A 7,279-nucleotide genomic window follows, 5' to 3' on the forward strand; every position below is an offset into this window, starting at 1 on the left:
GTTTTCAACTTTACCAAACTCTGCCCAAAAATGTTTATGGCAGACGTCAGTCTTGGCAGTGATTGTATTCTCTGTACAGTTTCTTTTTCCTTCTGCTACAATGGAATTCTTTCTTGTTGCTTTTCATTATGGCACAGTCAGGACTGCTTAGTTTTAAGGGGTTTTTCCTCCCCTTTCTGTTCTTGACCCAGCTTTCATGGCACTGTTCTGGTTAGGGGTCTTTCTGTACATTCTCTTGCTAACAAGATTCAGTTCATTGTCTCATGAAATAGCATTTTGACTATTTTGATCACTTTCCTAAGCCCAAACCAGAACATTTAGTAGCAGATATTATCCATGATGTCCTGTTTTACCTCTTGTTAACTATTGCCCCCAATAATCTAGTGGAAAAGTCATGGAAAATTACAGAACTCAAGATGCTTGCTAAAATAGACCATGATCCAATTCCTTCAACTAAGATAAAAGTTTTCCACCTAATCTCTACAGCATTTGTAGACATCTTGTAGCCAAGAATAAAGGCAGAAATCAGAGCTGAAGTGCAGTAAATGTTTCACCACGAAGCTGAGGCAATGGACACAGAGAGATTTGCTAAGGTTCCAGACTCTGAGGACAGATGTTGGAGTCTGTGACATAAATTATAGGGCTAATACAAAAAAGGTATTTACTGAGCTGCTGCTTGCTCCCAATTTACTTTTTCATAGCTCAATGACAGACTGCTCATTTTCAGAGCAAAGATACCTGCATGTTACTAATGCCTATAATGCCAATATCAAATTTGGTCTTTAAATTTTTATTCAACACTTTGCAACACTTAGAAGACTTAGATAAAACCCTTCCAGAGCACCTTGAGGAATAAACCTTTAGCTGTTAGGCCCTAAAAATACAAGGCATCTATTGTATTTGCATGGACCTCGTGGCAGGGAGGAATGATGAATCTGACTCCATGTTCTCAGAAGGCTAATTTATTATTTTATGATACTATATTATATTAAAGAATACTATACTATACTAAAGAATACAGAAAGGATACTTACTGAATGCTAAAAAGATAATAATGAAAACTCCTGACTCTCTCCAGAGCCCTGACACAGCTTGGCCCTGATTGGCCAAAGAGTGAAAACAACTCCCAGCAGAATCCAATGGAACAATCACCTGTGAGTGAACAATCTCCAAACACATTCCACATGAGCACAACACAGGAGATGCCTGTGCAGAAGAGTGCATGCTCTAGTGGCCAGAGCCTGAACAACTATTACCTGATAACCCAAAATACAAACTATTACTGTATTTGGATAAACAGACAAAAATTCAATGTCACAATCTTAAATTAAACATGTGCATCAGACTGACATATGAATATGATTAAACAGAGCTAGAGTGTAGAGAGTGAACTTATGGCAGCTCAAGAAATAATCAGGTCCACTACAGTTATACAACACAGCTATCATCTACTAGAAATAAACCTGCATAATTTAGCAGCTGTGTATTTTGAAGGCCTCCCTTCCTACACCATTTATGCAACTACAGATTCAAATAAACATTCTGAACATGTACACTACAATGGGAATACAGGAGGAACAGCAGAATCAAATTCAAAACAAATAAACCCCAAGTAAAGCAGCTTAGTGTGCCTGTTAACTTGAACATCTCAGTTCATCAGAGCAAAAGGTGTGATCAGCTTTCACTCCAAGAGATGTCCACAATGGTTTAGGGCAAAAAAGAGCTGGGGCAGTTAAGACTCACTAGAAATACTCAACTGCCCATTAATTCAGGGGGTGAGAATACCCAGACTTAGGTTAAAGTATTTTTGCTGCAGGGTAGGGGAAAGGATGTGCTCATTCCATAGGCAGAAACATTGCTGTCCTGTTCTGTAGGGCCTTTTATCCTTTTATTGATAGGGAACATTAGCAATACTGAAAGACCTGGCCTTTTTGCCTTCTGTGCACAGCTAATCCTAGACCTCTGCTTTGGATCAACTTGTCTGAGCACACACAGGACAGCCCACAGGACTTACACAAATTGCTTTTTGTTTAAACTTACACAAATAGGAGGTTCTGCACTTGAGAGCTGCCAGAAATTAAATACTATGTCAAAAATTTTAAGACCTATTAATTGACTAGGATTCTTTTAAAAATTGTATGTAAAAGAACTCTCAGCCTAACTGCAATTCATGATAATATGAATTAGCTGAATGCAGCACTGCTGATGAAGCTTCAAGGTACTTACTAGAGGAGAAGCAAACTTCTGGTTTTTGTAAAAAGCTCTTTTTTCAACTGATCCCTGCCAGCTTTTGTAACATTTCAGGTCATTTGCCAGCAGGGAGGACAGATTGAGGAAAACAGCAATCCTGCGTCTGGGGAGGTCTGGGTAAATCAGCAAGAATTGAAAAAACCCCACACAGTTAACAGCAAAGTGCATTGGATAGCTGTGGCATTCACAATCTCTGAAAAAATCCCTTCACCCAGGATTTTTCTCTGGGGAAGCTGAGAAGCCTCAGAGAAAAGGAAAACAATTCTGATCTCATTTGCTTCTCCTGTGTTGTGCTCATGTGGAATGTGTTTGGAGATTGTTTACCCAGTCACTTGAGTTACTTTCCAGCTCTTTACAGCAGGTAAAGTGTGCCAAGTTATCACCAGCTGCCCAGCAGGCAGCACCAAGCAGTTCATCCAGTGTGTCCTTAGCAGAATGCTGGGGCCCTTTGTTGCACTTGTACGCTTAACTTTCCATTTTCAGTGTCAAATGGGGATGGGAATTTCAGGTTACTGAATAATGGGATCTGTGGGATATATCCTTGAAATAGCTCTCACATTGATTTCTCAGCAGAGCAAATATCTTTCAGTTCAAGAAAAGTCCCAGCAGATAAGAAGGCAGCTCCCCACTTCTCCCAGCACCATGCTTTGAGAATAACATATAAAAATTCATCATTGCAAGTTTCCTCTGATTCTTTCACTCCAGAGGCAAAGCCTGAATCAGGCACTGAAGTCAGCCTTGTCCTTTCAGTCTTCCTGCAAGGATTTACTGAATTGCTTTTTTCATTCTGTTCCACTCCTGTCAGTATACCAAAATTCAGCAGAATAGTGCATCTGACAAATCAAACTGTCTCTCTCCAGTTAAGGATGAGATGTCCTTGAAGTCCTGTATTTTTTACAGCTGGACATATATCACATTCCAGTTGTGCCCCATGAAATTCTAGATAAACATATGGAAGATTGATTGAAATCCAACACTAAAAAAGTACAAAAGAAAAAAAATTATCTCTGTATTTGAATGGAAACGAATTCTAGGGACTTGGACTGTCCTTCCTGGTTAAGCTCAGGTATCTCATATTTCCTTAACAAATATATAAGAGAATTTGTTATTCCCTTTACATGTATTTTAGCCCACTTAATCACACACCAGGGTAATAACCTCATCTCAAGCTTTTTTGCATAGGAAATTCAAGTGTTCTTCATGTCAGAAGAATGCTTTTGCCTCTCTAATTAATGTCCTAATTGGCAAGGATCATGCTCACCAGAGCAACTTCCCAATAATTTTGAAGCCTCAAGATATCTTGAGGATTCTCACTACTTCAAACAGTAGGTTCAGAGAATCACATGGACATAAAACTCAAAAAAAAAATCATATTCCAGAACTGACTGTTGGTCAAACTCTGACTAAGAGCAACATGGCACAATATAATTTAACCCAGGAAACCTGTTATAATTCCAGTGTTCACCTGTATTTGTGCAGGTGAACACTGGAATTATAACAGGTTTCCTGGGTTAAATTATATTTATTGAAATATAACTAAGCTTTCTGCATTTCTCTGAACTGAGTTACCTCCAGAACCTTTGCTTTCACATTTTTGCAGCTGGCAAAAATCTATTTCCTATTGTATTTGCTGGGAAATGCCCCGTGGCAGGGAGGAATGATGAATCTGTCTCCATGTTCTCAGAAGGCTAATTTATTACTTTATGATCCTATATTATATTAAAGAATACTATACTAAACTATACTAAAGAATACAGAAAGGATACTTAGAGAAGGCTAAAAAGATAATAATGAAAACTCCTGACTCTCTCCAGAGCCCTGACACAGCTTGGCCCTGATTGGCCAAAGAGTGAAAACAACTCCCAGCAGAATCCAATGGAACAATCACCTGTGGGTGAACAATCTCCAAACACATTCCACATGAGCACAACACAGTAGAAGCAAATGAGATCAGAACTGTTTTCCTTTTCTCTGAGGCTTCCCAGCTTCCCAGGAGAAAAACCCTGGGTGAAGGAATTTTTTCAGAGAATGTGAATGCCACACTCTCCCATTTGCAAACTGAAAGCTGAGCCTGCAGCATTTCAGCTCACCCTCTGCCATATGTTTCAGTTTCACAACTCTGGGCTTCTATTTGCAGAGTCTGAGTGTGGGGCTTGCTATTCTTAGCATTTCTGCCTGATTAAAAGCTCAGTTTCTGGTGACTTGTAGCAGAGAGATCACAAAAGCTACAAGACTCAGGTTCCAAGCTCTGCAGCATGCACTTCTCCTCTGATGGTTTTAGTTTTTACTGCTCCAAAGCACATGCTGTGCTGACCCACAGCTTCCCAATGCACTCAAATGGGCTTTCTTCTCCTTGGCAACAATAAATAATCTAATAAAAAAGACACTGCATCTTATAAACACATTGTTATTCCTTTGCAGATCTCTCCAAGGGCCTGCAATCTTTGACCCAGCAGACTGACATCTCCAGGGAGATCAGATTTAAAAAGAAAATACCCAGCACTTCTATGAAAATATCTATGCCATGCTTACACAGGCCACACGCCACCTCAGCTGTTTGAGAGCACTCTGAACCACAAGTTCCAAATCCAAACAAGGATATATGTGTTCTGAGGTGGCCAGTGCAGGGTGCAAGGGGCAGCTTTAACTGAGGTCACACTGTGGCTGCCAACAGGGAAACAGAATGTATTTACACATTTTAAAGCAGCCACCACAGATTTAATTGATCCCACAAAGGAATCGATTGCTCACCATCCTTCTCAGTGCAAGGGAAGGGGGGCGTCAAATAAAGCTGCATAAAACAACCAAGTGAAGAGGAAATTCAGGCAGCATGCAATTGATCTTAGATAAAAATTACATTAGTCCATCCTGTCTCAAGCATTCATTTCTGGGCTCTCATCTAACTGCACTCCTGCAAGACCATTAAGTTAATTAAGTTTAGAAGACCAAAAGCATCTCAGTTCCAGATGAATCTGATGAATCCACATGGAAATATCTTTGGGAACCAGACTTTTATTCAAGGGGATGATTCTTCTTGGCCAGTGCAGGATTGTTCTTCAAAGTATTAAGACTATCTCTATCTGCCTTTCAATATTCCCTTCTTTCACAATATTCCCTTCTTTCACAAAAGTGCAGTCCTGGACTGCACTTGGGTACTGTAACTCATGACCCTGTGATGTTAGTTACTTTTCCAGCTTCTGAGAGTTTCTAAGGCAGTAATTTCCAGCTTCCTCATCCCATTTGCTTGGATTAGTTAGGCCTGGAATTTGGGAACAGAGCTCAGAGAGGTCTGATACCTTCCTGTCATGTGGCACTATGCCCCTTTAAAACAAAACTGCTCAGAACTGCCAAGTTCCCTTTTCACACAACAAATTCAGCTCCAAATTTCTGTCCTCCATGAGACCCAGCTGTAACATTACTGATTATAGGTTTCTCTCCTTTCCTCCCTCCTGGTATTGAAAGTATGTTTCAGATTAATTTCCCTACACAGGTATTTGCTGTAGAATTAAAAACAAATTAAACATTTCATCCCAGATTTCTAAATCCTAGAGACATTTCCAAACAATTTGGTAGGAAAGTACATTTGGAATAAGAAAGAGGCTGCTTGCATTTCACTTCAGATTACCATTTGCCACTTTGGCTTCATTTTACAGTCCACTTCATCAGCATGCTCTGCAGTTGCCAAACATACCCATGCAATTGTTACTCCATAGAATGAAAACCCAGCTGTACACACAAGGACCCAGGTGCCAAGACATATTTAGAAGGATAAAAACTATTGGAACTGATGGAGTCCCACACTTAAATACTGCAGTGGAACTGGGGTCAAATTTTAGGCACAAATTAAGACAATGCAGAAGCTAAAACCACTCAAGAGGAAAGTTCTTCATGGTCCTGGCTCCACTGCCAGTGTGTGACCCCTTGGATGTTGTCAGTGCTTGAGAATGTCAGATACGACTCATTACAGAGCAACCTGCATGAAATTCAGTGACCTCTGACACCAAGTGGATCAGACTAGACAATCTGATTATGCCTTCTGTGAACCCCCTAAGAGCCATGGATTAGATCCCCTGATGAAAAAGGCTGGGCAGGGCCCCCCACTGCTCTTAGAGCAGAGGTCTTGCCATCAGCATTTCCAAACAGAAATCAAAGTCAACCTCTCAGTCACCTCCCTTAAAGTTGACAATGTTTTGGTTTTTTTTTTTTTTTTTTTTCTCAAACAGTAAGAACCAGAAAGCAGCTTGGAATTTCTGCTTTTTAAAATTATTCTGCTGGAAACACTGAGTGGAGAAGCTGGGAATTTGTGACTTGGAGTTTAGACATGAATCAGCAAAGATGGGATACTCCACTTGGCAGAGTGCCCTTGAATTAGAGGAAACTGTAAAAGGAGCAATTCTCATGGTTCAGGCTCTTGAGGTTTGTGCCCTAATTCTGCACAGATACACACACATGGTGCTTCTCAATGAAGAGATGTTGCTAGGGATTCTTGTCTCTCCCATCATTAAGTTTTATCCATTAAAAACACAAGAAAACCTGTTTTAATTGTAAGTAATATAAAAGTAACTTAGCAAAGAAAAAAGGAGGATTGAAATTAATATATTTAGCAAAGGACTACATAGATATGATTTAAAGTACATGAAAAGCGGAAGGATGGGTCAGTGTTGTAATCTTCACAGCAGTGCTGTTGTTGCTTCTCATCCCTTTTCTTTTACACATTTTTCAATTGCAATAATTACAACACACATATCTGTCCCAGCTCTCTGGCTGCCATAGCTCTCAGCTGTCTTGAACACATACAAATCCCTAGATGTTCCCAGGCGCCTTTCCTCAAAGGCCATATTCTCACAGCTCTCTGCTGTTACAGCTCCTTGATTCAAAGGCCATATTATATTCTAAAGCCCCAGCTCTCAGGCTGCCACAGCTCTCGGCTGTCCTATCTTCTATCATGTCGGGGGGTCCCATACCTTCTCTCAGTGTTTTCTTATGGCTGCGTGTTCTTCATCACGTCGGGGTCACCAGATGTTGTAAT

The sequence above is a fragment of the Melospiza georgiana genome, chromosome 10 (genome assembly GCF_028018845.1).
Source record: "Melospiza georgiana isolate bMelGeo1 chromosome 10, bMelGeo1.pri, whole genome shotgun sequence".
NCBI lineage: Eukaryota > Metazoa > Chordata > Aves > Passeriformes > Passerellidae > Melospiza > Melospiza georgiana.